The 12,028-nt window shown below is 34.6% G+C and overlaps 1 long non-coding RNA gene across 2 annotated transcripts in view; it reads left to right on the top strand.

The window, feature by feature from the left end:
* LOC149132310 (uncharacterized) overlaps positions 1–12,028 on the top strand; it is a 162,538-nt gene that overhangs the window by 31,429 nt on the left and 119,081 nt on the right. The gene's annotated exons all lie outside the window — the stretch shown is intronic.

The following is a 12,028-nucleotide window of genomic DNA, read 5'->3' on the forward strand; positions in this document are numbered from 1 at the left end:
TGCCAGCACAGACCGGACACAACCAGTAGGATTAGAGCTTATCCTAGTTAATGACTCAGAATTTTCATATCTTGGTCGGAAATATATTTTGCCATGACAATGAACTGCTATGCCAAGTCAATAGTAAATGTATACTAATTATCGTCTGCAGGAGTTTCTCTGACGTACAGATAAAAACAACGCTTGCGTAAGAAATAAAGCAATTCTTTCTTATCTTGACACAAGGCCAGCAACATTGGGTGGACGGACGGGCGAAGTGTCGATTACATCGACCTCAGTACTTGACTTATACTTTATTTTATCGATCCTGAATGGATGAAAGACAGAGTTGACCTCCGTAGAGTTTGCATCCAGAACGTACAGAGCGAGAAGAAATGCCACCAAGCATTTTGTTCGATGCGCTAAAGATGCTGCCAGCACGACGCCTTAAAAAAAATAGTAAAAATATATAATAATGTTTTTTGATTTAAACAACTCGACAATGCAATTTTCCTGAAGCTATAACTGTAAAATAATTAGTTCTGAGGGAATGGGTTAAGATTAATTTCTTTATGTTTTTTTTATTTCATCAATGATCAATACTTCTGTTTCGTAGGTTTTTGTCTGATCATTGAACTGGAGACTTGGATAAAAGCATTCTTCACTTGTTTGCATCGTATTCATCCTCTACAATCAAGCTCTGTCCTGCTGTTGATGAGAAATTTTATCCTATTTTTAACAGCAGTTAAGACCCAAGAGAAATAACAGCGTGTTTACGAAAGTCCTTAAGTGGATACCAAAAACACAAACTCAAAGAAAAGCGATTTGGCAAAGTTTGTTAATGTCAAAAGCTATCAAGCTATTTTACAGTCTCGGGTTTAACAACACCTACAGATGAAACAAATGAATGTAGCACCAGTGGAGCCAGTGACAACGTACGAACCGTTGGAGCACTTATTAGCAACTTTCAATACACTGTTGACACATGGAACAGATGATGATCACAGTCATCAAAATGAAAAAACAGCGGAACCAGAAGAGACAGCGCAGAGACATGAACCAAGAAACAAATTCAGTGATTTAAAAGACTTCACTGGCCTCACATTACGGGATCATGACAGTTAATAACTATTCCATACAGAATTGTTGAATACTAGACATTAGGCTTTTCCTTTTAGAATATAAAACAAAAAAATATGTATCTACTGAAAGTACCAGCACTTTATACTATATTTGGTAGCAGCTTACCTCGCCTTTTAGGGAAGAATTTCATCAGTCTTTGCAGGATACAATTTTTTATTTTCACCTAACTGTTCAACTAGTCTTAAATTAATGTGGTATATCTCAGTTAGTAACCATAATTGAATAGAAGGTCGTAATTTACGTCATTTTTTGTGTGTGTGTTGTTTTGGTTAAAGCGTCCTTTAGACACGTCATAGACACAAGACAATCTCTATACATTTTCCTGGTTATATAATCATCATAAATATGTTCAACAGTACTCTAATAATTGATTATTCTTAGTAAATGTCGCATTCCTATGAAGATATTAATACTAACGTTTGTATTTCATCGAAGCAGACAGACTGTGTACAGATAGAAAGAGATAATAAATGTATTATAATTTTTTATCTAGATTCACAGTCCCGTATGCCGATTTTCAGTCACCATTAAAAATTCTTATCGGAATTAATTTGAAAAAATAATCAAATAGTCTTTTCATCTGTTGATAGATTGTAACTGCTTTCAACAAATGTAAAGATATGAGGTAAAATAATCGTAGTAATATTAGGCTCCACTTAAAAATATTGGTTACGTTTCTGTATATTCTGTCTCTTTAATATTCATAGGGCCTCTGTTCTCTTTATCTCTTGTTTCATAATTTGGGAAATCAATATTAGACTCATCGTTGTAGTTGCTCAAAATAATTTCTGTAGCACGATCTTCAGTAGAATCTCCTGATATATTTAATTTGACATTGGTCGTCACAAGTCACGATGTGTAAGTGTAGTTAGTTATAGAGTTGTCAGACGAGAAATCCCCAAAGAGTAGAATTAAGAAACTTTAAAAAAAAATGTTTATTGGTGCCTGCAGTAAGGAGAACATATATATATATATATATATATATATATATATATATATATATATATATATATATGTATTTGTCTGTGTACCTGGCTCTCTGTCTGTCTGTCTGCCTGCCTGTATGTATGTATGTATGTATGTATGTATGTACGTATGTACGTATGTATAAAATTATACAGAATATATGTATGTGTGAATGTGTGTGGGGGCGTGTGTGTATGTGTGTGTGTTAGAGTGAATGTAATGAATATAGGTAAATATGTCATCGATATATATATGTGTGTGTGTGTGTGAGAGAGAGAGAGTGTGTGTGCGTGCCTGTATTTGTGCACACATGTATTTGTGTGCGTTTGTGTATGTTTGTATATATCTGTTTGTGTGCGTTTGTGTATGTTTGTATATATCTGTTTGTGTGTACGTGTCTATTCTGTTTTTAGATAAAAAATCCAAACACCAGCATTGTGAGAATCTTTGACCATGTTACTGATGAAAACAATGTAAATATAGTTATATTTTGAATATGTAATTATATGCACATATAACTGTAAAATATTTTCTAGCAACTTCTGAATGTCAAAGTATAGTGACTAGTTAATGCTCGGACAAGAAAAACTCTTGCTAGCACTGGATGGAAAAATATTTATTCGTACATGGTGAGACATTTAAAAAGAATCAATAAAAACAGTTTTTTTACTAAACCAAAATATATATGGATTGTAGTTATGGTTCATTATAATCCTGTTGTCATGCAAGTTTCTGTGAAACTTTGGTCTAAAAGCAAATTGTTTTGAGTAACCACAATAAATAAACATTTGTAGAGAGTTGTGTACAAGTAAAAACCAAGCAACATCTAAGCTTAATGTATTGAAATCATCAAGATAAATGGCTTGTCAAGAAATTTGTATTGAAGTCAAAACCGAAATGAATTGTTCCTAGAAGCTGTGCTTCACCGGATTACTAACCAGATGAAACGTCAGTTATTGTCATTTAGACTCAAGTGAGTCCTGATCAAACAAACCTCTAATCAGAGCCATGCCAGATATGACCGTCCTGTCTTTTATTATGTACAGGAAACTCAGGAACCTATTCAAGGTGTCCTTTTCTGGAGTGTAATTTGAAGGAGATTTTAGCTGATACTTCTAGCAGTTCGAACAACCACGTAGAACCCTTCTCCTTCCGGGTTTTGTGAATTGTAAGGAAGAAATAAATATTCTACTGGCTAGTCTTTAATATTTGCTAAATATGTCGGTGAATTGCTGCACGCTACTCTATTCTCATTGTCCAACCAACTTCCGCGGATTTTAAAGACAGAAGAGAGAATTCGGTGAAGGAATTCTTTGCAAATTTCAACAGATACAATTGTCATGTTTCTCATACAATTACAATTGAACAGCTGGCACGACTAAAAGCAAAATTATTGAATACAATATCATCGCATAGTTGTCAGTTGATGAGAGCTTTCGTGTTGTGGCCATTTTGGAGTTAATCGTTTTACCTTCATCAAATATAAACAAGGTCATCGCTCATCTGCGTTGCTGAGTGTAAAGTTACAGCAACTGGAAATTTTCAGAGACATTTTTACTCTTGCTATTTTTTCCGTCATTCTCAAATTATCTTCTCTATCTCCCCCTTCTCTCTGTGTTTGTCTGTCTGTCTGTTTGTCTATCTTTGTCTCAGTCGATCTGTCTGCCTGCCGCTCTCTCTCTCTCTCTCTCTCTCTCTCTCTCTCTCTCTCTCTCTCTCTCCCTCTCTCTCTCTCTTTCAGTCTGTATTTCTCTCCCGTAAATGTATCAAAATGACCTGGTTTTTCCGCTATCGTTGAGTCAAAACAGGTAAACTAAGAGTTTATAGAATAAGCGTTGAGGTCGTTTTGATACATTTACTAGAGATATATACCTACTGAGAGAGAGAAAGAGAAGGGGATCTCTTTCTTTCTCTCTCTCTCTCTCTCTCTCTCTCTCTCTCTCTCTCTCTCTCTCTCTCTCTCTGTGTTTATATATATTATATATATATATGTATATATTATTTGTATTATATATATAATCTATCGTACGTACAAAATGTATGTATTTTGTTTATTCGCCAAATTCGCTGCGGAATAGCGTTTCGGGGAAATTCCCTAATAACGCTGTGTGTTAAAACGCTACACTGCGGTGAATTCGGTGATTAAATAAAACACATACATTGTTTGCGTACGATGGATAATGTTTACATCACTATCACTGCATTTTATTCGCAATTTAATTTACTTCCACTTGTGCATCGCCGTAGCACATCAACCAATAGTTTTCACACTATTTGTATAAAGTCATAGACCAGCGATTCAGTTCGTCTTCCGTTTGAACCAAGTGCATGGTGTTGATAAGCCACAATAATGGCGAAATATCAGTATCCGCAACTCTTGAGTCGATCTCACTCGAATTGTTTCACCTGGTCTATGACTTTCAGGTGTTTTAACAACCATCGTTATTAGGGAATCTCCCCAAACGCTATCCCGCAGCGAATTCTGCGAATAAACAGAGCACATGGTAATGCCTGCATTACTAGCGATGCTTTCAATTTCTAATTTAATACATACATATATATATGTTCTTTTTTCTTTTATTTGTTTCGGTCATTTGACTATAAGGTGGTGCTCCAGCATGGTTGAAGCATACACACACACACACACACACACACACACACACACACACACACACATTCATATATATATATATTCTTTCATTTATTTCAGTCATTTGACTGCGGCCATGCTGGAGCGACGTCTTTAGTCGAACAAATCGACCCCAGGACATGTTCTTCGTAAGCCTGGTACTTATTCTATCGGACTGTTTGGCCCAATCGCTAAGTTACGGGGGACGTAAACAAACCAACATCGGTTGTCAAGCGCTGGTGGGGGACAAACGCAGACACACAAACATGCATACATACATACATGCATATATATATATATATATATATATATATATATATATATATATATATATATATATATATATATATATGTATAAAGAGAGAAAAGGATAAAGAGACCAATGGCAAAGTTAGAAATATATATATATTTCTAACTTTGCCATTGGTCTCTTTATACTTTTCTCTCTTTATATACATACACACGCTAATACACGACCTATGTTATATTCCCCACTCATGTTTATACAACGGCAGGGGCAAAACTAGCCGGTATATAGCACTTACCTGGTATTACCTGTATCATTGGGTTTGGTTGAATCCAATACCCTTCATAACCTTTATATATATATATATATATATATATATATATATATGTGTGTGTGTGTGTGTGTGTGTGTGTGTGTGTGTGTGTGTGTGTGTGTATATTGGAAGGTTTGGAGGTGATGTACAGGAATTATATAATAGAAAAAAATTAAGGTACTCAGAAATCTGGATGGTTGTACATTTACAGATTTTTATTAATGTCACATGTGTTATAAATCATATAAAGCGCTTTTCACCTAATCTTGTAGGATTTTCAAATTTTTGATTTCACCTTGCGATGCCGTCTCTTTATATAGTTTTATTGAGTGTGTAAGGGTGGAGAGAGAGATATATAGGATAGTAAGAGAGGGTGAGGAATGGAGGGAAAAGTGGGAGAGAGTGAGTGTGTGTGTGTGTGTTTTTGTGTTGGTGTGTGTGTCTGTGTGCGTGCGTGTGTGTGTGCCTGTGTATCTCAAAGGAGTGTCAATGGGAAAGAGAAAAGCAGAAAATTGTGTTTATAGCTGGTCAGTTCTTTCAATGATAAGTTCTTTCAATGATATATATATATACAGAGAGAGAGAGAGAGAGAGAGAGAGAGAGAGAGAGAGGCTTCTTTCAGTTTCCGTCTCCTAAATCCACTCACAAGGCTTTGGTCGGCCCGAGGCTATAGTAGAAGACACCCGCCAAAGACGCCACGCAGTGGGACTGAACCCGGAACCATGTGGTTGGCATGCAAGCTACTTACTACACAGCCATTCCTGCGCCTATATATATAATGAATTGATCAGTGTAATAAGATTCAACAAAAAGAGTACTCCATCTGGCGAGAGTGAAAATATTATTTTATATGATTACCTCACGTGCATAAACCACGCTACCAATAGTTTCACTCTTCTTCGGGAGTGGACTATTCAACCGAACCAAGCAGTTTAAATAATGTACTGAATATAAAACGGTACGAAAAGACCCGAAAAATCAAACGGATCGTATGGGAGATACTAAGAAAGTGAACTGCGAATATAAAGGGAGGTAAATAAAAAGCGAAAACCTTAAATGTAGAACCAAGCGAATGACGTATGTGATGTGGATAGATATAATATAAGAATATAAACGTGCGATATAAATATAAACTATAATAAAAAGAAATGAAAATAAATGAGTTAAGGAATATAAGAATATAAGAAATGATAGAAACATTAAAGGGGTATGTAAGAATATAACATATGCAAAAAGATATAAAATATATGAAAACATGCAAATGACTATAGAGGCGCAGGAGTGGCTGTGGTAATTAGCTTGCTTACCAATCACATGGTTCCGGGTTCAGTCCCACTGCGTGGCACCTTGTGCAAGTATCTTCTACTATAGCCCCAGTCCGACCAAAGCCTTGTGAATGGATTTGTTGGACGGAAACTGAATGAAGCCTGTCGTATACATATTTATATATATGTGTATGTATGTATGTGCATATATATGTATATATATATGTATATATGTTTGTGTGCCTGTGTTTGTTCACCCACCCTCGCTTGACAACCGATGTTGGTGTGTTTACGTTCCCATAACTTAGCGGTTCGGCTAAAGACCGATAGAATAAGTACTAGGCTTACAAAGAATAATTCCTGGGGTCGATTTGTTCGACTAAAGGGGTGCTCCAGCGTGGCCGCAGTCATAATGATAGAAATGAATACAAGAATAAAAGAATATGCAAAAAAGGAAAACATATATGAAAAAATATGAAAATTATATTAAATATAAAATATATGAATATGAAATATAAATAAGAAACCTGAATATAAAATATAAATACAAAGAGACACGATGAAAGGAGAAAAGTTAGGAGCGTGGTTACCAGGCGATACAATATATATATATATCAAGCAGTGTAGCTACACACATGCTGTTGGCGATTTCTTTTCCTTCTTTGAATTGTTCCCTTTCTCCTTTCCGACGAAGAGCTATGCTCGAAACGTCAGTCTCTCTTTTTACTGAGTGTCAAACTGATACATTCCTTGTGCACGTCCTCATGTTATCAGTTATTGTTAATTTTATTGTTTGTTTATTTGAATTTACTATCTCTCTCTCTCTCTCTCTCTCCCTTTCAGTCACTATCAATAATATGCTTGTTTAAGAATAGTGTGCGCGCGTGCGTGTGTAAAAAGTTCTTCACAAGCTCTAAGCTCATGAGGCTGGTTTCCCAGATTCTGTAACATGTATAAGCCTCTACTGGACGGATTACTCATTTCTGTGAGTTGAGTGGATTGAAGGAACGTAGAATGAAGTGTTTTACTCAAGAAGACAACGCATCGCCCGGGTTAAGAATTGAAACCACAATCTTATGATCATGAGTGCAGCACCTAAACCACAAAGTCACGCGCCTCCACGCATATCTATATGCGTATGTATACGTGTATGTGTGTATGTGTGTGCGCGTATGTGTGTATGTGTGCTTGTACGTGTGTGTATGTTGATATGCATATATATGTATATATGTATACGTGCATGTTTATATATATATATATATATATATATACACACACACACACACACACACACACACATATATATATATATATATATATATATATATATATATATATATATATATATGTATATATATATATATGTATATATATATGTATGTATGTATATATGCGTATATATATGTATATATGTGTGTATATTTATATATATATATATATGTATATATGTATATATATATATATAATACATACATACATACATACATATATATATATATATATATATATATATATATATATATATATATATATATATATATATATGTATGTATGTTTGCGTGTGTTTACGTTGGAGGAATTCAAGACATAATCTCATTAGTATTCTCTAATGTAAGTTAAACCAGTTTAGCGGATGAAGCCAAATATAGATTGTTGGTGGTGGGCGTGTTATCAAAACATGCGTGCGGCTTCAGGCAGGTACTGCAGTCTAGAGCTGAGAGATTTAATCACAGCTAGTAAAACTAGAGGTAGAATTAAGTATAAAAATGCGACAATGTATCTCATTGTGCTGCGGCTTATCTGATGAAAGAAAAGAAAAAAATACGAAAAGAAAAGAAAAAATACGAAAAGAAAAGAGACAAACTTGGTGAACGTTATGTTTGTTACATATGATTTATATATATCATAGCGTCGTCTTACGATTTTCTTTTTGTGAACCTGGCTGCTTGTCTCCTAACCTGCATTCTCTCCATTACTTCTCTCTCTTTCTCTCTTTCTCGCTCTCTTTTTGCATGTGTGTGTGTGTATGTGCCAGAAATAAGAGACATATACACAAATATATAATATAATATATATATTATAAACGGTGGTGCATCAGCATGGCCGCAGCTCTGAGCTGAATCTATAAAAAAATATATTTGTTTACACGCACGCGCGTACACACACATACGTATATATATATACACGCACACACACAAATAAGCACATAAATGCAAAACAAGGTGCAGAAATTAGTAATCGAATAAGGTAGAATAATATGCTTCTTATTAAAGGCGAAAAATCTTCACAAACTTACTCAAAGTTCCACGTTACTGTTCGTCGGACAGTTGTGATCACAAATGTTCGAAGAACGGTAAGATGAAACTCTGAGTAACAGTTTGTGAAGAGTTTTTAGGGCTTTAATAATATATATATATAATAAAGTGGTTTCTTAAAGTTAAGTATTCGATACGTTATATCGAATGAATTTATTTATTATGTAATCTAATAAATAAATAAATCTCCAATTTCAAGTTAGAGTCATGAAAAAGTAATAATCCGTATTACATTTTATTTGAATTTTCCCATTCGCTTTGACATTCACGTGTATATCAGCCTCAATGCATGAGTGAGCCATCTTGATTAAACTTCTAATCCTCTATACATGATTTTAGGAATGTTTTTTCTTAAGTTAATTTTGATTTTCTGGTAATGGTTGGTAGTCAATGTAATATTCAGAATCCTGGGACCGTTTGAAGATAACGATGTTCCCTCCCACCATACCTATCTCATCTAATTTTGTAACATGTATTTATTTCCTTTCAACCGTCTTGTTTTTGATCATGCTACTGCAATGGTGCCCAATGTTTTGTCATACCATTTTAACACAATGTCATACCATTTTAACACATAGAGATCAGATAAAGATGCACGTTTTACAATTTTGTTGTATCGGTTTCAAACCCTGAGCACGGGAACTTGCGTAATGTCTTCCACTATAATCCGAGGTTAACTAAAGTCTTCGAGAAAAATTTGTTAGGCATAAACTGTGATGAAATTTATCGATGAATCGTTCCTATACTTGTATAGTAGCTTTATTCCTTCACCTAGTTTAACATCACCACATGTTCCTTGCCTATCTTTAAAGTAATTGACGCTGTTCCAAGCCTTCGAGTCACGATTCTAGTCTTAGAGTAAATTCTTCCTTCCCCTCATCAACATTGAAAAGATCCATGGATGCCGTTTACTTATTGCTCTGATTAAATCATTAACGGGAAAATCCCGGAAGTCTTTTATAACCTTCCAAAATATGAAGTTTTCTTATTCTTCGATAGTCGTCTGTTCACCAATTTTACCAACTGTTTCTAGCAGTTGTTCCAAAATTGACAATGTTTTCAGACACCTTGCTCTATAGTTATTTTTTACTCTACCTAACCTTCATAGGAATCATCAGACTTGCCTCCCTCTATCTCTCATTTTTCTATATCGTTCTATATCGACTTGAAGATTGAAGTAATGTAATCATTAGTTTGCTGATTTTCCTCGTTAGGCTCTGTTCACTTCATATCCAAATTATCATATTGAATCAAGTAGTTTATGCTTGAGCTGGCTCGAGTATCTATACCTATTATTTTACTTCTTGTACTGAGTTTGAAGCATTTACTTCACTTTTCTCTAATGTTATTTTGTAACATCCTCTTTTATTTGTGAATGCTGAATTGTATCAATATTGTCTAATCGTAAGGGATGATTCCGTTTTAATTTTCTGAAAAAACTCATTTTTGTTGTGGTGAAAAGGCAGATTTTTATTATGTTCTGTCTTGCAGTAATATTGCCGTTTTCTATTTGGACATAGTACTGTTGTTATACTGCCTTAGAGTGGAACCTACGTTCTTGTGTTTCCAGTATTCAAGAGTGTGGTGTTCTATCAAATACTTTTTCTAGAATCAATCGATTCTATGCTTGAGTTTATCTGTCTTTTCTCACTCTCTTCGGTATTTGCTCAATTCACTAATAACTGTTCTTTGCAACAATACACCTTTTCCCTTTCTGTTCTCTGCCATTAATTTCCATTTGAACAGCATACCTGTTGTAGAGTGTAGGTGTAGCTGATAGCAAACATGCTTTTGATTTGTTGTTCGGGGTATCTGATGCTTTACTTTTGAGAATCAATAGTGTTTCCCCTTCTAACAGCCAGTCGGGTATTGATTCTAATTTGTTTAGTAGAGTTTACTGAATGCTCTTGTCAGAGATTCATCAATACTGGTTAGATATTTTAGCCATATATTGGAGACTATAAATCCCGAGAGATTTTCTGTAGTTAGCAACATTCTTTATTATTGCATTAGTGAATTCCCTGCAAGTTGTGCGGGGCTATGTGTGTGATATAACATTCTCTCTTCCCTTTTTTGTTTAATCTATTGTATGCATCGATTGGGCTGAATGTTTCTGTTCCATATTTTCTTCGAAGATATTTTGGCTCAACTAAGGTTGGTGTGTAATTTAATACTGTATTAGTTTATTTATTTTACTTTTTTTGGATGTCTCTGTTTTTGTTATTTAGCCGAAATATCTATCATTAAAGGCGTTCCAACCGTGACTATTCCATTTTTCCAGATGCATTGTATCCAGGATTACATTATTGCTTGTGTTTTTACTTGTTAAGACCCTGGGGTATTGGATGTCCCTCTGGAATGCTTTGCTATTTGTTTCAAATAACATACTCTCATCAAAGAAGTGCTCACACTTTTCACAGCGTGTATATCCGCTATAACTTGGCTAAGATGATTTCAGTTTTTCCTTTACTTCCAGGATGTCTTTTTACACTTGAAAAATATCTGGTTTACTACTGTCCATTCTATCATTAGATCCTGTACATTTTCAATTTCACGAAGGGATTTTTTCAGTCTTTCTTTCCAATTCTATTATATTTTTTTCCACTGTTTCCTTGTTCAAAAGGTTCTTATTCTATTAAAATTGATCCTGATTTCCCTCGATACTACTCTGGCTAAAAGAATTTCTTGCGGCATCTTGCATTAATCTATCATTTCATGGACGTGTCTGTTAAATCGTAGCTTGGTGGGGCGTTTTCGTCGATTCTTGTATAATGTAGTTACTAATATTTCATTTCCATTTTTTTATCCAGATAAATTTTCCTTATTCCTGGCTGTGATTAGATTATTATGCTGGGTGCTTTTATTTTGTTTGTTGTTAAGAGTGGGAATATTGTATATTGTGTTTGGATATTTGGTAGGTTTTTCCACAAGGACTTGTGTGGTAGCCACCATCGTTTAACGTTTTTATTTTCTCTGTGTATATTTTTGCTTTCCTGTTATACCTTGTTCTTTCTATGTAAGATAAAATTAATGTTCATTTGTTATATATGTGGTCATTTCTATTGTTATCTTGTTGTTGTACGGCTTATGTGTTTGTATTTTGTGGACTAATTGCCCACTAGCTTCATTAGTTTGTACAAGATTATCTCTATTTTGGCCATGGTCAGTTGT

The sequence above is a fragment of the Octopus bimaculoides genome, chromosome 16, assembly GCF_046866305.1.
Source record: "Octopus bimaculoides isolate indiv1 chromosome 16, ASM4686630v1, whole genome shotgun sequence".
Lineage (NCBI taxonomy): Eukaryota > Metazoa > Mollusca > Cephalopoda > Octopoda > Octopodidae > Octopus > Octopus bimaculoides.